Source organism: Gopherus flavomarginatus, chromosome 7 (genome assembly GCF_025201925.1).
Source record: "Gopherus flavomarginatus isolate rGopFla2 chromosome 7, rGopFla2.mat.asm, whole genome shotgun sequence".
Lineage (NCBI taxonomy): Eukaryota > Metazoa > Chordata > Testudines > Testudinidae > Gopherus > Gopherus flavomarginatus.
Window position 1 is genome coordinate 33068142 of NC_066623.1, and position 22710 is coordinate 33090851.

Below are 22710 nucleotides of genomic sequence, written 5' to 3' on the forward strand. Positions count from 1 at the left end.
CAAGCAAGATCCTGCCTTCGCGCTGCAGAAATGAAACAATTCGAAAATCAGGGGAGCGAGACTTCTGCCGTCTCGTGAAACTGACAGACAGGCGGGCTGGAGGTGGGGGGAGAGTCTGAAATTCGGGGTGGAGTGAGTTGAATCACATTTTCCACGACAACAAAAATACGGTTTAAAAACAATGTGGTTTGCTTGGACATAGTTTTCGCAGGGGTAAATGCAACACGTGCGTCCGGAGAGGACACACCCGCGATCTCGAGTGTTTCGGAGTTGGCAAAGCAGGTGCTCCAGTTTTGGGAGCCCTTCCCTCTTGCCCGGCCGTGCTGGTGTGCGCTGGGCTGGGTTCCCACTCGCTTTCTGAGGCGCTGCCGTGTCAAGCGGTGGCGGTCCCAGTCCTTCCGCAGCCCTAGGGTCAGTGCCCATGCAAGAGGGCCAGGAATGCACCTGTTCGTCCAGGGTTCGCTGGCGGTGTTTGAGGTGGGGAGGAACGGATCCCGTGCAAACGGATTAAAGTGTCTGAAATACGACCAGTGCCTCGAGCCAAATTTGAAAACTTTGCCATATCCACCCCCCGGAAAAATTGCAGCTAGATTATAAAAACAAAAGAACTCCTTATTTCAGCAGAGCAGCCTCCTAGTCAAGAGAGGGGATCTACAGCTGTAAATTACTTTGTGGTTGGAAGGCGTTTGCTATATTTCTCCAGTTCATTCCCACCGCCTCCCCGCCCCCCAAGAAGCTGGACAGGCAGGGCGATCAGTGGTTGCACCCTTCACACTAAGAAGACATTTTTGAGATTGTGTGGTAACTGAAGTTAATCAGCCCTTCATTCCCTCCCCCCACTCCCCAGCCCTCTTGTTGCTTTTAGTGAATCAGAAAAAGTTTGGCTCACTGCCTGGAAAGCACTTGCTAAAATCTGATCTCTTACTTCAACAGCCTTAAAACTTGGGAAGTTATTGGCATTTATACAGTTGGAGCTTGCAGGCTTCCAGAGCAATAAAATAATGAAGAAAAAAAAGAGAGAAAGTTCTGTCCTCTCTTACTATTAGAACCATACTTTTTAGATTTTGTGCTGATTTTGCAGCATTTTGCAAGAAGATCTGACACTAGGATTTACTCGGAGGTATCTTCTTCTACCACTTTTCTATGGTGGTGAATCAAACTGGTTGTTACAATAAGAGGCAAAGTATTATGACTTGTCCGTGGGGGAAGCCAAACCCTTAGGTTACTTATACTCAAGCGCCTGAAAGAGAGTGTTTACAATATTAATGGTAGATAAAAAGATGTGAATTCAGTGAGTTTTTATTGCCCATTTTGTTACACTTGCTCTCTAGATTTATTCATGAGATTACATGTTTAGAGCCTGAATGGGAAACAGGGATTATCGGATTTCTTTTCTAATGATCGGGTTGGGTAAGCTTTAACCTTTGGTGAACTAGAGTAAATTAATGCATCTCTTATGCTTAATATTTGTTTTGCTTAGAAAGCTGTGTGTTGGGAGATTTTAGGAATGTCCCAAATGAATTATATTCCAAGGCCTACGTTCACCATCCTATATAAATTAAGATCAGTGAGTTGACCTACATATTAATGATTAGAGTTATGATCCATGGTTCCTGAATATTACCTGGTGGTTTAGCAGTCAGTGGTTACAGCAATTTTAGCACCTGCTAGAATGTGGTTTTTACTTTTCTACTGAACTAGTACTTAAACAGTGCAGCATATCAAAATAAGACATATGAAGCCAGATGAGATTTTAGCTCATTCCATGACAAAAATCCTCCCTCTGCAGTAAATTTCTAGACAATAGAAGCAGATTACAAATCACCATAACGATCTATACATTACTAGCAGTGGGAAATTAGGGTTAATTTTTTGGACTGTCGTATCAATGTGCCATTGCTAGTTAGGTTTGCTTCATATTGTGTGGTGTCTGAAATGGGTATCCAATGTCTTAGAAGAGTTGGGGATCAATACATAGAGGAATTAAGGGAGTTAAGATAACTCGATAGTTTTAAGGAGCAGGTGGGATTTATCCTGAACCCTCATAGAAAACACTGTGGACAAAGTTCTGTCTTTCATCATAGTCAGCGTGCTAAGACTAGAAGGATTTATCAAGTGAAGGTGTGCGTACGTGGTACCAGTGTTTAACAGGGACATCCTGGCTCAGCATGTGTCATTTTCAACATAAATACAATTGGGCAAGTTAGAAAAGTACCCCATTGGCAGCAACCTATTGGTAATAGAGCTGGGCCTTAAGCACAAATGAGCCCTTTGATACCCAGGATTTTGGGGACTATATGGAGAGGAGCAATTTGAACAAACCACCCCTTCCTCTTCTCCAGCAGGCTGGAAGGAAGGCAGCTGGCTGTCCAGCCTCTTCCCCTTTTGGTGGCAAGTTCATCTGGTTTCCTTGTCCAGCTTCTTGGGACCATCCCCCCCTTTCTTGGGGCCATTCAAATCCAAAATCCAGCCTTACATAGTACACATAGTAGATGCCTTCATAAATACGGAAGATAGGTTTTATTTATCCATGGTATTTATAAGGAATCTATCTCCATGATATCTAAGATCTATGTGTATCAGTTATATTGAGCATTCAGCCCCTCCCCAGTTTACTTCCTCCCTGTGTCTCTCTGTTTCCAGGAACAGTCTGAGTTGGCTGGACTCTTCACTTTTGTGACCTTGTAGATTAGGCCCAAGGCTTTGAATAGTCTGGAAGTCAATGGGGAGTCAGTGGAGCGCATGGAGCAAGGCGGCTATTTGGGCACATTGTTTAACAGGAAGGCTTCTGGGTGCTATATGAGTTGTAGCTTCTGTTTCTCCTAAAGCTGTTCTTGTGGGCACAGTGATTGTCTGGGTTGTTGTAAAGTGAGACATAGAAAAATGTTGTTTCCACACATTCATGGGCCAGATCCTGCAGTCTGGCTGAGCTGAGCATAGCAGACATCGGAGGCATGGTTCTGCCAACATGGTGTATAGATTAGCTTTGCAATTCCCCATTCCTGTGGTGGCTGAGTGTGGGGCTGGTCCCCAGGCATAATTTAGAGCAGACTGCACTTACTTGTTCTGGCTACCCAAGGGGCAGGAACTGCTGCCATTGATCTGCATAGGGTCATGCTTTTCCCCTTGGCCATGCCTCCTATGCCTGGAACAGGATATGTGTTCTGCAGGAGTTTCTACTCAGGCTTTAGGCCACCAGAGGGTCACTCTTGCACTGCATGATCCGACTGAAGCTAGATATACTAGCTCTGGGGCTAGAATCTGCTGCCACATCACATTAGGGGATCTAGCCCAGTGTGCTTCTTTTTGTCATGGATACTGATGATGATTATCCTTTGTGTATGTACGAAGAAGCACATGTACAAGCTAGGCCAACCTTACCCAATGCTTCAGCAAATATCTCTCCTTGCCTACATCCCCCCACCTATCCCTTCATTCCCAAGCTGTGCAAACAGACACCCAGCCGTTTCCTTCTTCTCATCCCTGTCCCCCTGCTTCGCAGGCCCAGCATCTACCTTAAGAGCTGGCCCTGCAGGCTGGTGTGGGCTGCTAGAGGCAGGTGGGTAGAGCTCTTGAGATGCAGCCACGGACTTCAAACCAGTCACTATAGTCAGTCTGGATTTGAAGTATGTTTATGGGTCCAGTGTCTCTCTATTCCCCAGAACAAAGCACTACATGCTGTTGGAGTGGTGAGGTTACCGCTTCCCATTAGTGTGTAGCAGTAGTTTCTGGAGGTGTCTGTGTTATTGGACAGTAAAATGATCACTCAGCTTGGACAGTGGAAGTAGCACGGTCAGTTTCACTCTTTGGTTCTCATGCACTGGTGCAACGTCCCTGTACTTGCCCCTACCTCCAGCCTCACAGGTGCTCTCTGAAATGAGAGTAAAACACATAGATGAAAACATCTGTATTCAGATTAGATGTCATAAACCTTCTTCCACCCCGGTTCCCTTTTCCTCCACAGTGGGACTGGGACTGTTCTTTTACTCCAGCTCAGCTCCCCCCTACCCTTGCACAGATGCGCAAGAGAGAGTTGATAAAAGTGGCAGCTTGAGAGACCAGAGAGAAAAAAGGATGTGTTTGGGAAACTTGGGCTCTTCATCCAAGTCATAGGTCTGGGTTCAACCCCATGCCATGGAGTTTTCTATTTCCATTCTGTGGCTGTGCTTTCTTTTTATACATCGCTAACCCTGAGGGAAAGATCTTACTGACTGCCAGGGGTTTTGTGGTCTGCTGAGTCATTCCACCTATCTACAGACAGTGACATTGTGAATCCACGTCTCTCAATCCACATAGTCCTTGGGGCTCACGATTTTCTGGACAAACAGGGCGTAGGCTGCCTGTATGAAATCTTGCCATGCTCATTTGGAATTAGGGAGGTGCTTGACCAATGACATCGGTCTAATTACCTTGTGCTCTGATATAGTTGTTCGTTCTATTAGTGGAGGAGGGGAGTAGGATGTGAAACTGAAATCAACATTCTTTGAATTAAGATACCTACAAGATCACTTGTGTACAGATAAGAAAATAGACTTTAAAAAGGACTTGTAACTGATTTGAGCAGCAGACTTTTATCCAGACTCATAGATCTTCCTGAGAAGTGTGGAATGGTATTTGTCCTCTGACACGTGTATCCACTTACCACTATGCAAAAAGGAGTAATGAAAGCCTCCCTCTCAGTGTCTTTTTTTTTTGATGAAGAGGCTTCCAGCTCACTCCTCAGTCTCCTTTCTCCCATCTCTTGCAGGAGCTTCTTCACTTGCAGGTTGCCAGTTTTGACCAAAGGCTCCAAAGTTGATGTGCCTTGTGGCTAATGTGATCTCAAATGTATGTGACACAGCAATGTTTTTACAGCTCCCAGGGGGGGCAGTGCACCATCTACTTTCACTTTCTGATTCAAAATGAATCATATTTTTCTTTGTACATTTAAGATGTTGGGGTAAAAACTGTTCCAAACAAGGCACAAAGCAAGGTCAGCACAGACACCTCATTTTCTTGCAAAGAAATTAGTTGCCACACAAATTCTTGTTCCAGGAGTCTTGAAAGAAACACACACATAAATTCTTTCAGGATTTTGTAACTGGTTATTTTCAATATTGCAAGTGCAGACACTGTACGTCTCTGGCCAGAAAAGCAGAACTGCTGTGCTCATGCTCAAATTCTTGAAGGATCTGCTGTGCTTATATCATTGTGGTTATTATTTATCATTATTTTCAAGTGTCGGAAGTGTGCTAGGTGCCTCAGAAACAAGGAAAGACCCAACCTTGCCCTGAGCTTGCAACTGAAATTGGGTGAGATACAATAAGAGTGAAAGCAGCAAAGAATCCTGTGGCACCAGGATTCTCCCCAAGCAGGGTCAGACACAAAGTCTGTGTACCAAATGATGCATAGGCCTTGCAACGGCCATCTGCACAGTGGTGAATATCACCCTGATAGAAAAGTGGGAAGGAGAAGGAAGAGAAGGGTTACAATAATACCATCTTGATGGTTCAGTTGAATGAGTGTTTTTGTCTTCACCTCTCACAGGGCAGAGTGAGGTGTTAGAAGTCATTTAAATGAGGAAAGAGAGGTACATTATTGAACAAGTGTGAGGTGGGTATTCTTTTCATAGGGGTAGCATAGAAGAATAGACAGGGATAAGAACAAATAAAAAAGGGGATTATCCAGGCTGGTACCCTTGGTGGAATGACAGCTTGTCACTTCATGCCTACTGCTAGTCAAGTCTTAATTTACTCAGTAGCTGCCTTACATACTGTGGAACAAGCTAAGAACGTGCTTCTCACACTGTGCCTGACGTGTGAACGTGCACACCCTGGAACTGCCTCTAGCTAAGTTTTGACTAAACTGCATTGGAAGCATTTGGAAAGGTGCAGGGTCAGGTAGGGGGCTGGTCAGACAGGTCATAAGGCAGTATGTCACTGGGGGTTCCCTTGCAGGTACAGATAAATAACATTAAAGGCCTAATCCAATATGTAAAGAATAAACAATGTACATTTCTCCTGATGTTTCCCTCAGACCTCTCCTCAGTGGTTTGTTTAATTGTATGGTGAGATAGACGGCTACAGCACAGCTTACTAGTTACCGCAGCACCCCACCAATTAGTGCTAATGACCAGGAGATTCATTGCTAATTACTAAAGTTTGTATATTAATAAGTAAGTGTGTTTATGGGGAAAGGGGAACAACATGAAAATCAGGGAAATTGTGTCACTATAATTGCTTATTCATGTTGTGACAGAAGCATTTTGGTTTTAATTATGATAATTCTTCCTGCTATCCTAAAAATGTACTGTAGTGAAGATTGTAAAAGTAATGGCATTTCAATAACATGAGACCGCATTACACCATTGTCTATTAAATCTTTGCTGGGAAGGCTGGCATCATGATGGTAGTAGTGATGGTGAGGCACAAAAAGGACCAAATTTGCAGATTGACAACATAAGATCAAGCCAGGCTGTGATAAATATTTTATTTTTGAGGAACAGTTGATGTTGCAAAGCTTCCATCCTTACTGCAGCATCGCAGTGTGGCCTCTTCTGTCTTCTGGAGTGTAATTCTGGCATGTGAGCAAAAGAGATGGACACGCCCACCAGCACTGGGGGTCTGAAGCTAGGGGAAAGACTCCCATTGAGTTGGAATTCATTGTAGGCGCTACACCTGCTCCTGATCCCCTCTGCACATTTTTGTTGGTTTACAGTCACACTTTCTTGTTGTTGTTCTTTTAAAATAGCATTTTCTTTTCCCTTGTTCCTGCCTGAAAGACCCACAAAAGCAACAAGAAAACTGATTATACAAGGGAAACACTGAAACTGACCATACACAACTTGCTGTCAAATGCACAAAGAAAACTAACCGGGCCTCTCCCCACAAGAAAAAACATTTTTTTGCTCTCATCTCTTCCAGCGATAGGAACCAAACATGTTATTTCCAGGAACAATAGATGTAAAAATGTTCAGCTAGTAGTGTGATTTTTAAGTTGATGTTGTCCCTTTAAAACATAGGCTACAGCATGCTACATGTGTGAAGATAAATACACATATCAAGAGTTTCTGATATGATCACTCCAAACTGTCTACTTGATTCGGCAAACAGCCGTGTAAGTAACTGTAGGCGTGGTACTCACATGTAAAGTTACTCACATGCATGTGTTTGCAGGATTGGAGCCTTTGGGCATAAAGGATGGTTCAACTTTGAAATGTGACTGTGAAAATGGCACTTATCAGATCTGCTCTAGACAGGTGTTCAGAGTTGTAACTGCTTCAGTTTATTAAAAAACTTATAAAACTTGTTTATATAATCTTATTTTTGTCACAGCTTTTTGCTCTTGCTAGCTCTGTAGAACTAACATGACTATGTAATAGCGAACTGTATTCTCATTCCTCTCGCCTGACCAGCGGAATTGCATATTATGGTATAATCGGTTAAGGTGAAGCGAATGGGACAAGTGTCGCTGAGGGCATAATTTGGCTGGCAGAACCTTTTTAGTGGTTATAATGCACAAGAAGGAAAGAACCCAGCTCAATTGTGTGATTCCTGATAGAGTCTGCAGGGTTAACAGTTAGTCAAAAAGTATAAAAAAGCTTTTTGCTTGTAAATTGAGGACACTGGACACTGAACTCATTGGCAGAGGACAAACAGAAACCACTGGTGCTCTCTTTACTGTGTCCCTGCTTAGAGTAGAAGCTTGCTTAAGGTCTGATCCTGGCTCTTCAAGCAGAACTCCCTCTGAAGTCACTAGGAATTTGCAATGCTGATCAGTAGCAACTTCAGGCCTTTTTTTCCCTTTTCTCCTGTGTTGGATTTTATATCATTGATTGATCACACTGTAACACCCGGTTCAGCCAGAATTTACACAAGTCTGGGACTAACTCAGCCTACCTGGTACCACTTAATATATATACTGAGGATTAGGTATCCAAAGAAATCACTGGAAAAAAGACAGTCTGAGGCTGCCAAAGTACTTTCCTGTTGGCATTCAGTGGCCTCGCTATAGCATGAAGAGGGAAATAAAGGAGACCAGTGAGAGGAAAGACTACACTTACTGTCATGGTTGGCATCTTTTCCTTTGTAATAGTTCCTTCCAGTGATCAGAGTCTGCACTGCATAGGAGCAGACATGCCAATCATCCTGGTTTGGGAAGGGGAGGTTCACAATTTTGTGGACTCCCGGAGCCGTCCCACCTTCTTGCCTTCGCCTCTGTCATTTCTCCCACTTGGCATGCTGCTGTTGATGCCTGAGAGCAGCACTCTGCTGGCACACAGAACAGGTAGGCACCTAACTGCCTGATTTTCCCATGCGAACTGGAATTGAAACTAAAATTAAAAAATTCTGCAGCAGATATAGTCAAGTTAGAAAAAGCATCTCCTGAATAGATGTAGTAATACTCTTTAGCGTACTTGGTAATATGCCTTGTTTATTATGAAGATTTTATTATGATCAGATGGAAAGTTCCATTCTTTTCAAATGGAAGATATGTTACTGTGACACCAGTATACTAGGAAATGCTTTGTACTCCTTTAGTACATTAGCCACAGTGTCATTAGAGTTGTTACCAAGTCTCACAACATCCTAGAATAGAAGGCTACATACTATGTTCTATGCAGATTTTGCCCAGTGTTTTAAAGCTCATTCATGTAATTTAGTGAAAACCATTCAGAGCATAGTGGTGATCTTTGTGAATAGTTACGCAGGCAAACTTTCCTTAGTGAGTGGATATGAATTTCAAAGTTAAGCAAGGGAGATTTTAGGCTGAGTCTGGTGAAAATCTTCTGAGCTGTGGGATGTATTAGATTGTGGAGGAGTCTCACTATGCAGGAGACATTTAAAACTGTACTGGACAAAGCAAAGTACAATAAAATACACTGTAGGGAACAATCCTGCTTTGGAAAGGGAACAGAGCAGATGATCTAATAGGTCTTTCTCATCTCTATGAATGTTCAACAATTTCTAGGAAAAGAGAGAGTCCAGCTCCCAATCTTTCTCAGGAATCATTGACTCAGACGTTAGAGACGAGAGGTCAGTTTCTTTGCTAAATATACTGTGACAAATTTTCAGAAAGTTGAGGCTCACTTGAAAGTGCAACAAATGAGCATCTACTTGCAGGTATGTGAGGAGAACCCACTGTGGGATGCAGAAAGGATCAGATTGTGTCTGGACAGGTGCACCCAGGGAGGTGAGCGCAGTCCTGACCAGAAGTCAGACACAGTCCCAGTCTTTGCATTGGGGGGCACATGGAGTGTTCCAGGCTAGTGTTGATAGTGTCACTAACCTCTCAAAAGGAGGCAGTTGGGCTATGGCCCATTTCCTTCTGTACCAGCTAATGCCCACTTCTGCTTTCAAAGGGGGGTAACAGCAGCTGTGCCCTCCACCCTCCTTGCACATCATGCCTGCTGGGACTCTGACTGGAGTAGTGCTGCTCCATGCAATCCCATACTAAAGGCTGTGCCTTAAAGGGATTGTTGATCTGAGACAGGGCAATTTGGGAGGCAGTGCTGTCTTATGGTTAGAGCAAGAGACCAGGGTTCTGTTCCAGACTTTGCCCCTGACTTGTGATCTGACTTTAATTAAGTCATTTAAAAGCCTATTCTGGAAGGAGATGAGCCTGCTGTACTCTACTGATTTCAGTGGGAGTTGAAGGGGCTCAGCACATGTCAAGTTCGAGTTACTTCATCTCTCCGTGCCTCGGTTTCCTGATATGTAAAGGGACCTGGATTTATACACATATATAGCATTACTGTGAGGCTCATTATGTCTGGGGACATGTGTATCTAGTTGTCATCCAGGGGAAACTTCCAACTCCACTTCTTGAACATTGCTTTTTTGTTTTGTGGTGAAATGCACTCTATAGAAACACCAAAAATTGTGCCTAGTGCCAATGACAGGAAAAGAAGCAGCTGAGGAAAAACAAGCTTTAAAATGAACACCAGGAAGTACTTTACCACAGCAAAAATCATCTCTGCATGGAATGGGCTACTGGGGACTGTTGGTAAGACCGAGATGCAAGGGTCATTCAATAAACAATTAGATGACATCATAGAGAGGAAACAGCATTTAAAATGGAAAGGATCCTAATGTGCTAAATGGTTCTTCTGCTAACCATGTTATAATAAAAGGGATACTGAGATTAATTAATGCTAAATCTCTGTGGAATTCCAATGGAATTACATAAAGCAGCTATAGAAATACCAGAACGAAGGAATTAATAATGGTTTGCACTTCCTACATGGCATCACCATCATTGCATATTCTTCTGAGATCTCTTCCTTCTATTGTAAATCACAACTGTCTTCTCCTCTTCCCCAAGCCCCATTGTTGGCTTCTTTCTTAAGATTAGCTTGTTGGTGTTTCCAGTGTCCTTTGGGATATCCTGTATACTTCTTAGGCAAAGTCCTAAATCCTTTTTAGTCCTGCTTTGGGCAGGGGATTGGACTAGATGTCCTCCTGAGGTCTCTTCCAACCCTAATCTTCTATGATTCAGTGAGTCTATGAAAGACAGATTTACATTAGAATATGGGGAGGAATTAAGGCATTATTAGATAGAAATAAATGTATGGGTACATGCCTGCTGGATCGCCTGAAGGAGTGATAATGGGATATAGAAGAGGGTCTCAGATACCATGCTGTTGGATGCAACCTGCATGGATGGGTGAAGTGATAGAAGAATCTTTTACCACCCAGCTATTGATCTGAATTCTGCCCAGGTTGGTAGTGACCTCCTGATGGCTAGTTAGTGGTTTATGTGAAATTAACTGCACATGGGGAAGGGGTTTCTCAGCATATTTTGTATTCAACAAGTGTGATAAAAACACGAATCCCTAACTGTTGGCATTGATTGTTTCACTTTCCCTGCTTGGATGAATTTAATATCAGACTTTTGGGGTGAATACTTGCATTTATGAGTTCAAAACTCAGTTTACATTAGCATTATCTGATATTCCCTTAAAATGTATTGTTGCCATGAGCATAGGAGCCTGTGAACTTGTTTGTGGAATATTAGCTGAAAGTAAAAGTGAAAGAGGTAAAGAAAACATCCAGTCAAAAAGAATGAAATTTTTTGAGTTAATTTTCACAGACTTTGTGTTGAGTTATTTGTCTAGCCGTGTTATATTTTCATCTGTACGGCTGCTTGGTATGTTGTGTATTGCTCCATCTATGATAGGTATGCACATAAACCTTTCACTAATATGTTAACCATGATACTAGTTGGGCTAGCACAATTCTAAAAAAATTGCTCCTCCGTGAGACGTGAAACTAAAGAGATTGCAAACCCTTTTTAATATATATGCAAACCATGGTCACAGTTCTGCTCTCAGGTACATCAGTGTTAATCTGATAGCAAATGGTGTTCCTTCACATTTACACCAGTGTCACTGAAAGCAGAAATTAACCCTTTAAACTGCTTAGGAATGGTCTTAAGGAGAAAGTACCGTGTGGGTGGGTTTAGATGCTAAATGTGATGTTGTACTGTAAATTGCATGGTGCAATTTGGTATTGACTATCTGTAAAATAAATTATGATGTATGTAGTGCAGGCTTCTGACCCTGTGGTCATGACCTTATGTTGATTGGCAAGACTTCCTACCAGCTGAGATCAGAATAGTAAACAGCCCCATAGCAATCAATATATAGATAAACCTGAAATTCTAATTGTTGGTGCCTTTGATAGGAATACAGTTTTAGGTTGTGTACACACAACAATTTATCCAAAAGAGCAGGTAGTTTTGTTATTAACTTATGTTGGAATGATGTCTAAAATTCAGGATCTAATTTTCCATTTGTTACCACTAGTTTTTTGCCAGTAAAACTTCATTGAAATTGCTGACAAAAACTGGTGTAATGCGGTGGAGAATGAGGCACTTAAATGTTATTAAAATAATTTTAACTGTCAACACAAATCACATGGTTCAAATTTGCAAAGAGCATAACAGGTGCAAGTCTAGCCAGTATCATGACAACACCAATGGTATACTGGGATGTAAATCACAATCTCTAAAGACCAGACATTCAGAATTTCCAGTAGCTACACTGTACATTTAGTGAGGCTGAAATAGCACTCTCTCTGACCTGGAATTCAAAAAAACTTTTGCTGAACTGTAGCTCAAAGTTATTGCTTTTAATTAGAAAGATGACTGTAGGGCCAGAGTTTCAAAGGTATTTCGGCACATAAAGATGCAGATAGGCGTATAGTGTGATATTCAAAGCACATTGAAATCAATGGGAGTTAGGCACTAACCTACTTAGCACTTCTGAAAATCCCACTAGGTGTCTAAATATCTTTGAAAATGTGGTCCCAAATGCCAATCAGCTCTCTGAAGACCATAGCTGGGTAACGGCTGAGTTAGGTTCTGGTCTAAAGTCTCACTGTCCCTCCTTGTATCCTTACTTAACATGGATTGTATGTTGTTATTAGTGCTTTTATTTGTGTTACATGAGCACCCCAACTGACACTGGAATTCCTTTGCACCAGGCACTGTACAAATACTTGCTAATGGACAATTTTTGCCACCACCAGCTTAACGTCTAAATAGGTAAGGCAGGCAAAGGGTGGGAGGGGAAATGGAGGCCCCAACATTTGCCATCAGTTGCACAGTAGGTCAGGGCAGATCTAGAGATGGAGCTCAGGCATCCTGATTCCTAGTCTAGTGCTCTATCCTCTGGCCAACACTGCCTGTCAAGCTATTCAGTGCAAGGACCTTGTCTTCTACATAAGGTTTATATACCACGTATCCTATGGGGCTGTAGCAATAAGAATGTAACAAAACAAACAGTTAACACTGAAACTCCACCACACAGGCAACCACTGGTGGAAACTAATGCAACAGAACATAACATGAGGACATTTTAGAGTCTATACTGTCTGCCCATAGGATTTAGTTGTGCCAAATAACATATCAATATACACTACAAATACTTGTGGCCTTCAGGGATGAAGTGATTAGAATAACATGCACTTAGGAGATGCAGTGTGTATAGGGAATTAAGAAGCTCAGAATAATGGAAGATCCATCTCCGGGTCAGCTCACAGTACCTAGTTCAAAGCCAATTCAGAGCCATAAGCACCTGGTATTTTGAAACTAGGCAAGTAAACAGAGGATGCCCTTTCTTTCCATGCTCTGCTTCTGCCTCAGTTGCTTACAGGTAGTGACAAACTGCCTATTCTTTTACATATTCCGACTTACTTGCAACCCAAGACTCAGATTCTGGTTGGCCACGCCAGGGTACTCAGCACTGTGATGAGTATAGTAGAAATGCCTAGATAGACTCCCATCCCCTAGTCCTTGTGTTCCCCCCAGTGCAAGGGACAGGGAGAATATAGCACTGGGTAAAACCCTCCAAGGCTGTGGTCTTGTCCTCTCCTGCACTGCCCGGCACAGCAGGGCTGGCACAGGTGGCAGGAGAGAGAGCTCGTGTTGTCCCCGCTTAGTGTGCACTGAGCCAGTGTCCATGGAGGATCTTTGGCTGAGCCTCCCAGAAGAACACAGGTAACTCCTGGTGAGGTGATGTGCCTCCATCTCCACCTCCTCCAGCCTGCATTGCCCTGAATATTAGGTAGCAATGATCAGTCTGACACTATTTTGCAAGTCATGAGGCTATGAAAAATGTTGAAGGGGATAACCATGGTGTGATTTTAAATTGGTCTAATGTGCTTCATTGTTTGTAACCCTTCTCATAGGCTTGAAAATAACAGGTTCCACTGGCAGTCTGGTTTTTAATTAACCGGTGCTCCCTCTGGTGACTGTGCAGGGAGGATGGTCAGAGATAAACTGTGCTTTTGCATTTTGTATTAGATTTACCCACTTCATTTTTCAGCTACTGAGTGACTTGTGTTCCATAAATGAAAACTAGTTGCTTAGGATCCATTCCCTATCAGATTTGTCAGTTAGACATTTGACAATTGAGCCTAATCTGCTTGAGTGTGGGGGACTAGATGGTCCAGGCAATTGGTAAAGGTCTATGGTGCCTTTAACCACCTGTCAGTTTCAATCAAGCCCAAGTTGGCAAGGACTGAAAGTTGTTACCATCTGATGGTTGTTTGGGGAGTACATGAAATGAGCATGTGAAATCAGTCCAGTTTCTAGTGGTCAAGTGCCATTGCCACAAAAAACACACCTTGCAGTTCTCTTGGCAGCTTTATCAGACACCAGTGATTGATGGGACAATGGAGACTGAAATCCCCTCTCATCCCTGGAAACTGCCCCTCCAGGGCACGGTTTAGTTACGCTGACAAGATATGGGAAGTTTCCATTGCTACTGTGCCTATTCTGTGGACAGAGAACTCCAGTCTCCAGCCTGTGCCATGCCAGCATCTTTTCTGGCAGTGACCCCCCACAAATCTTTAATCTTCTTGAGTGTGTCCCCTCTAGTAGCTATGCTGTCTTGCCCAAAGTTGTCCCCCAAGCCTGTTGTCACGAAGCATAAGGTACATGTTCCATCTAACTGTTTATTTTGAAATAAAACATCGTCTGAAGAATATTGTTATCTTTTCCCTATAAAGTAGCTTCTGCTGAAGGTTTGACTTTGTTCCCTGGGTCTGATAGAGAGTTCACTTGCCAGAGGACAGTAACATTTCTTCAGCCATCCAGTTTTGCATTTGAATATCAAGTTTCTGATAATAGTGTATGAAGCTCTGTAGGACAGAACGAAGTTAATGATAGATGTAATTAAATCTCTTGCTTATGGGTGAAAGCTGATCGGCAGCTGGAGTCAGTGAGGAATTTTCTCCGCTGTCATCAGCCCTGTGCCATTGGCAGGTTTTTGCTTTCCTCTGAATCATCAGGTGTTGGGTGTGTCAGGAAGTCAGATAGTGGGCTCGAAGGACATGATCCATTATGGTGTATCTGGCATTCTGCACATGTCCTGAGCTTCCTATACCTTTCTTAGCTGTTTCAAATCTGTATTGAGTTTATTTTCTAACTCCCACGGATGGTTTTTGGACCTTGTTGACCACATAGGAATGGCATCAGAACTATTCTTTGCTTTACCTACTCAGCTCGGCTAGGGGCTGGGCTAAATTTTCTATTTCATGAGATGTTTATATTTACTCATTAAGTTTCCTAGTTACTGTCTATGAGGGAGGGATACAAGCAGCTTGTTATTGCAGAGAGGCTCAGAAGTTGGCATAATTACAGCTCTGTGTTTCTGTGGCAAGCTCACTATTGAAATTGCTTAATGATACTTGTGCTCCCTGCCATTCATCCATCAATCTCCGTATCAGCCATTCTCAGCTCACTGAAGGGCAAAGGCCTTTTCAGCTCAGCTTTCCTCCATCTTGTTGAAAGCTTTCGCGGGAGTCTAGCCACACTTGGCCAGCGCGGGTTGGTGAGGGGTAGATGTGGATAGCCAAGTCTGCCTTCATCACTGACTTTACCATCATGATTAAACTTGCCAGGGATTGTTTTCCCGGATGGCATTGCTTAGAGGTTCTTTGTTGGACTTGTTGCCACTGACCCATTGACTATGAGGTAGTGTCTCTAGCTTCTGGGTCACTTGTGCTTTATTACTGTGATTAAAATCTTTTGAGAGGAGTTAAATAGATAAAATAATGTGTGATGTCGGCAAAGAACATGCTTTTATGTCATTTAATTTGAATTAATAGCTTATGAGAGTTTAATCTACATTTGGATTTATACAAAAATGTAATTTACTTGTAAAGTTTTTATTTCTTTTTGGGAGTCTGATTTCCCCAGCATGCACCAAAATCCATTCCTGCCAAGAAGTTGAATAACACCCAAGTTAGGTAATGGGTTTTCACTTTTAAAGCAATATGTGTTAGCTATGACACAGAGTCCGTGCTGGCTTCAGCTAACTGAGCTGCTACATTAGTTTAGCAGCAAGTGTGGATAGATGGAGATCAACATGCATTCCCAGAACGACCGGTGAATTTTTCTTGTAGTCTAATTGTGCATATCACTGTTCACCTAGGGAGATCCTGTACTAGGCTCTGGTATGCATATGTAAGTAGCATTTGTCTCACCTAACAGCCATCTTAGATAAGAAGTGCGATATGGGTCTGTGACCAAAGGTGAGGTATACTACAAAGTCCAGAAAAGACAGTCACAGGTACAAGTATTCCAGGAAGAAGTGGTTGTGATGGAAACTTTGCAAACCCTCTTAGATACTCTGGGTCAAATTCAGAGCCAGCATAATAAGTTGCACCTTCGCCATGGTGTCACATCTGCTCACAGCTTGTCTGAATTTAACTCCAAGGTGAAAGTAAGTGCATTAGCAAGAATCCACTTGCAGTGCCTGGAAGAGCAGTGGCCAGTGACAGAGCAAGCAAAGCAGGTCATGTGGGTTTCAGACTACCCTGAATATTAGCAAGCAAAAATTAAATATATTGGCCAAGATTTTTAAAAGTGGCTATTGATTTTGGGGGACACTATATAGAAATTGCCTTCCAAAAATCAGGCCACTTTAAGATGCCTGAAGTTGGGTGTCCAAACAGCAAGACATCCCAAATCGCTAGTCACTAAAATCTTGCCCCCCGATGTGAAATTCCATTTGTCCAGCACTTGCGGTGCAAAAGTTTCTATGCAACCATAAAGCCAATAGCAATCGTTATAAACCCTGAATAAGACACAAACCATGGTTTTCATGGGTTTCATTAGCTAGTCTCATGCACTCACTTCGGATCCAGAATGCAGATTGCCAGTTCAGTTTGGATTAAATACAACTGACAGTTTTATACAGTGCTTTTGATAGGGCTTAATGTTAGTCGGTGTTTTGGCAGAGTCTTTAGAACATTAATGGGATAAAGGGAGAATAGTCCATTCCGATGAGTATCATCACAGCTTAACAACTCAGGATTTTACTTTTGGAGTGTAGACTTTATTACTGACTTTAAAGCTTTATAAACCTCAATGATCATTGAAGCCTATTAACGTCAGGGGAGGCAATAAACTTGACATGATGCTGTCAGATTTAAAGCTACTTTGTTAACTGATACAGAGAGTTTTTACCTTTACTTTGTTTCATTAGAAAGGCAGTCGTGTGAAATAGCCTGGATAACTCACAGAGTGTGGAAGTAGATTTTAATGCTTTTCCCACTAGTTCATTGCCCTAGTTCACAGTTACCTTTTTACAACTGTCCAGTGGCTTGTATGAGAAGAGTTGGTGATCACAAAAGTTATCAGGACAGCTGCATCACTTGGTTCCCTTTATGGCAATCCCCATAGAAATGAACTACCTTCTGGAGTAGGCCTCTGGCTAAGGCATATTGGCTGGGCAATGCAGGGAAACTTGCCCTGTATTTGTTGTGTGGATGAATGGAAGGGTTCATTCTCCAGAGCTTTTAATCCAGCACCTTTCACCAGCACTAATTGCACTAATTGCACTGAAAGGAAAGAAAGCAATGTAACAGTAGAGGAGAAAAGAAAAGGAGTGCATAAGTAAAGCAGGAGCTGGTAGGTGTATTTTGTTCAAACTACCAAGTATGGGACTCGGCAGAGGTCTTGGTGAGAATGTGGATGTAAAGCTGTTGAGCTGAATCCTTGCATAGAAAACTAAACTTTCAGAAACAGCGACTTGTTGTGGCTGGAATTTCAGAACCACTTAAAGGTGCACACACAGGGCCAAATCCATTCCTGATGCAGCTCCAGAAACATCAGTCGTGTTTTCATCAGGGATGAACTTGGTTATTGGCCAAAAAGAAATGGAACTGGCAGGATGTAAGTCTGCCAAGTGTCCATATATTTTTGAAACATTGGAATTGGGAGTCTGAATGGCACTGATGTGATGACAGCAGCTAGATCAGCTGAGATACCACTCTGACTTTATAGACGAGGAGAGAGTAAGTCCTGCTAGGAGATGAGGAGGAGCATAACAGGGGTAGAGAATCAGCAGCTCTGCCCAGGTCAGGAAAAGAGTGTTAATCTGAAGTTGTCTGATTTATTTGTCTTCCTTGAAGGTCTCTAAGTGAGATCTGAGTTAGGGAGATTGTTTTAGAGCAAGGGAATTTTCTGTAGTGTTTAGGATGTACCTAGTCTCTGTAAGACTGTGTAAGTGGTCTGTATCGATACTGAGTTAGCCAGAAATCTCCATACTGAAATGGAACATGGTGAGCCTGTGTTTGCACAATTAATAAGGTCCCTTCCCTCCTGAAAGCTGAACAGTTTATTGATTTCTTTGGCCGGCCCACCCCTACGTATACAGAAATAATGACCCTTTCAGCCCAACTCTAAATCATCTCAGCCTGACTCACCCGTAAGCCCTCTTATCTCTTTGAATTGTTGTTGATATTTATGCTTGTAAAGGTTTATGATCTGTGTCATCACTGTCTGCTGAAATGCTTTATTTATCCATACACTGGGCCACACAAGGAGTTTCCTTATTCTAGTGTCATGTTCAGGATGCTGTAGTTAAGGTTGTGTCAGTACTCCTGTATAAAACCTTGCTATTCAGGGGTGTGCGACTTGATGGAAAAGAAAATCCAGAACCTGGCACACTTCCAAATCCCCAACAACTCCACTGGCCATTTGTGTGTAATTAGATGGGCTACGTCCTTCTGCAGGGGAAAAAAGGAGACATCACCCTCTTTGGGTTTGATTTTTAAGGTGCTTATTAATGTCCTTATATCTATATTAGGAGACGAAAGATTTGCAGGTCAGATATAATGTGGACTGGGAGTCTTTCCTAATGATAAAAATGATGGTTCAAAGCAAAACACTCCTTTTGCTGTGAATGGATCATGCACAGGGATTTCTGAAAACTGCATCAGATTTGGAAGAAAACAGTCGTATAGAACATACACAGCACATATCTGCCCTGGCTCATGGCGTACACCTGCACTGGTCCAAAAGACGACCGGCTTTGTCCATAGAACTCAAATCACAGAGCTGCAATTGTCAATAAAAGACAGTAGCTAGTTTGTTTAGGTAGCAGCCTGTTTAAAAAAACCCTAATCTTGATAGATCCGAGCAGCCTCAGTGGAGCTCTTACAGTCTATTGAGTTCATAATACATGGTTTCAAAAACACCTTCACATAGTCCCCTCTGGACTTGGCTAGTTAGAATATTCTAATCAGTGTTGTGTTGAGTTCGCAGGAGACAATGTCTGTGACAGTAGAACAGATGAGAATGCCAGCTGGGTTTCTGTTCTCAGTCCTGCCTTGCTTCTTTCTATGAGCTGTCCTGAGAAGTAGTGCCCCGTGGGAGGAATCTTGGAGGGGGTCATTACCATGCTATGGACAGTAGGTGATGCGGTATATAAATGAGATCTATTATCATCTTATGCAGGAGCTTGTGAGCTTATAAACTGGAGATTTCTGGATAATGAAGGAAGTGTAGTATAAACAGGAGAGAGGTTTTAAATGGATTTCAGAATAACTTCTTTGCAGGAGAAAAATTTTCTCAGCTGCTTTGCTTGCAGCTATGCGGAAAGGGTTAGATACAATGGGACAGGAAAGTGCTTAGGAGCACTGAAGTTGGGAGATTTTTTTAATTGCCATGGCCTTGCTGCTTGTCAGTTTGCCAGGGAGTCAGTGGTGCTGCGAGATTCAACGCTGACAAGCCAAAATGAGAATGCTCATGTATCACATTGTTCCAGGACACTGGCTTTGAATTCGTCTCAAGTGATCTTTGTTTAAGCAAAGTTTATTGTGCCTGCCGGCTATGCCACTCATCACTGGGGCTCAGATCCTCAAAGGGATTTAGGAGCTCTGAGAGTTAGGCACCTAAATCCCTTTGAGGATCTAAGAGCTGCATTGAACAGCACTACAACATTGCCTGGTTAAACCCTCTGATATAAGGATGCTGCAGGACACACTATTATCCCACTGTAAATGGGTTGGGACTCACCACCCGCAGCGCCTCCTGCTGGTGACTTCAGGAATTAGCTCGATTCCAGTGGAGCGCCCCCTCCTGATGGTGTCCCATCTGTTGTTCTGCCCTCTGCTCCTGTCGCTGGACCCGCGTTGCTCCCTGCTCAGTGGCATCCTTTTCGAGGCCACTGCCCTCTGGCAGTGTCCCTTAGTCTATCGGGACCCCCTTCTGGGGATCGGTGATCAGCAGTCCTCCACTCCAGCCACCATGTGCAACCACACACCCCAAAGTCTAATCCCTCTTGTCAGGGATCGGGCATAGTCTATAATGGCCACTCCCTACGGCCAATGGCTGGGTGTACTGCAAGGAGGAAAGGGGGGGGGAGACCCAGGCCCACCCTCTACTCTGGGTCCCGGCCCAGGGACCCTCTGGCATCAGCCTCGCTGTCCTCTTTCTTTCCCCTCCTCTGTCTGTTCCCATGGGCCGCTTCCCCTACAGCCCCTTGCACCCACTAGGCCCTTCCCTTCAGGGCCTGCAGCCTGGTGGCTATGGGCTAGAGCCTTCTAGCCTCCTTGAGCCTGCCCAGCACTGCGCTGTCCACAGTGCTAGTCTCCCCCTTGGAGACTGACCTTCCCCTGTCAAAGGCCTGGGACAGACTGACCACTGCTGCTCTGGGCAGCCTTTATATATGGGTGAGCCTGGCCCCGATTGGTTCCCTCCAATCTGGGCCCTGATTGGCTCCCCATAAGCCCTTTTCTGATTGGCTCCCGGCCTGCCACAGCTCACCCTCCCAGGGAGTGGGGCAGTCTGCCCCACTACACCCACTATGGGACCAGGGGCCTTTAAAGAAGAAATGTGAACCTAGAAAAAAAACTGAAAAAGTGCTGAGGTGCAGGGTGCAGAGGGATGGGTCAGCATTGTGTGTTAAGTAAGTGTTCTAAAATTCTTTTTCTCCTTGGTGAAATCCTCTCCTAGGTAATGAGAGGCATTCCAGAATGCATCTTTCTTTGCCATCACTGATACCATTCATCTCATGGGCTGCTGATAATACCAGTGATGTCACAGATCAGCTTTGCTTCCAACCCTGACTGGATAAGAGGGGTCAGGATTGCTTAGTGGATTCCCAATCCAAGCAATCAGTGTCATGGTTGAACTTGCCACTTAACCAAACTTGAAGTAAATGGCTAACTGAGGTTACATCAAGTCCTGCTAGAGTGATTAGAAGCAGAATAAAAGAGGTAGCGAACAGCACTGCCCAGATAGGTAACCATGCTAATTTGCAGTGGACCTCCTACTCTCTACACCTGCAGACTACTAACCAGCGGGGTTAATAACACCAGGCATATCACAGAACGATGCTTTTTGGGGGATGTCATTAGAGGGTTTCACAGAAAGGAAAAATGTCTTTAAGGAGATAAGTGAAAACTCACTTTTGTGCTGAATGCCGCTCCCTCCACGTCAAAGCTAGTTAGTGAGGACATTCAGCACAGATTTCTGGACTTACCTCCATTTCCTTTTTCGTTTGGAAGGTCCCCTTTGACAGTTCAAGGCAGGGGGAAGAGAGGGGCCCGAGATCTCAACAGAAGGTGGTTTGTGAGTTGGTGAGAGTTCAAGGCTTTGGCTCAGTAACTTTTCCTGTCAGATGGAGGGACTCTTAGGCAGTGTTTGAAATAGAGACTTTGGGTACAGTGTACTCAGCCAATTTCACTGATCCTACATGGAGTTGTGTGGGCTCAGAATTTTTGAAAACTGTGCCCATTTTGAGGTGCCTTAATGTGGATTTAGGAGCCCAAATTTAAGATATGTTGGAAAATCTTGGCCTTACAGAGAAAATGTGTATTCACCTCCCAAAAATTGGGTGGTGAAATTTTGCTCTTCTTGGTCCCTGGCAGCCTGTTGAATCTGTCATACCTGGTCACCCCAGTGGCCTTATTCACCAATAGCCACTGCTTTATACTCTGTTAAACTACATCTCTAGTTCTTTTGCTCTTTGCCCTGGCTTCCAAGTGGGGTTGTATTGAGGAACTGATCTCAAAACAAAGAGAATATTATTAACTTCTAGTACATTTCAGTTTTGCTAAACGCAACATCCCCAGGTAAGTTGATCTGAAGAGATTTATTTTAAAAAGTAGGTAGTCTCTCTCAAATGGAAACCAGAGCTATCCATCTCCTACTTCACCAGGGTTACCTTGGTGAGATACTAGGATGTACAGAGCAGTCCGGAGAGCATCTTCAGCCTTTGGGTTTCACAGAGGATGTCGTGAAAAGCAAACTAAACAAAACATAAAAAAAGGTAGAAAATATTCATTTTTCAGGGATGGGAGGGAGGAAGTTTTGCATCTTATGCTTCAAAAACTGTCTCTGAAGTTCCATGTCCCAGGAGCAGCATGCAGAGCTGGGCCAGGGAAAGGTGTTTCCCCATGTCACTGTTAGAGTGTCCATTGGAGTGACATATGGGACATAACTGTTATGTTCCAGGGTGATCAGTGGGGACAGAGTGGAGTGAACTGAGCCTGAAGGGGACAATGTTTTGGAAGGAAACACACCGGACATTGACAAAGCATGTGGCTGAAAGGGGTGAATGCTGATGAACATCACAGAGGATGCCCACCTCTTTGGCTTAAGGCTTTGGCTACGCAGCAGGCTGCACACACTGAAAGGCAAGGGCTTCTGATAAATTATGGTATATATCTCTTTATACATTGCCTCTTAAATCCTGGCAGTTTTCACCCCTGGTTTCTTTCTATTCAGTTGTCTGCCCCCATGGGACCTTTCCTCTGGCAGACGGTAGTACCTCCTGGGTTGTGGGAGGGAGGCGGTGTCTGGTGTCTGCTGTTCATGGGAGCTAACTTTCGGCAGGGTCCCTTTGGAGGAGACTGATTTTGCAATGCCCCCATTCTCCACTGATTAAGGCCGGGGGGAGTGAGCATCTCAAAGTTATTCCCAACCCTGAGC

At 43.5% G+C, this 22710-nt stretch overlaps 1 protein-coding gene across 1 annotated transcript in view; it reads left to right on the forward strand.

Annotated features, from left to right (window-relative positions):
* FGF18 (fibroblast growth factor 18) overlaps positions 1-22710 on the forward strand; it is a 110486-nt gene that overhangs the window by 1546 nt on the left and 86230 nt on the right. The window lies entirely within an intron of this gene.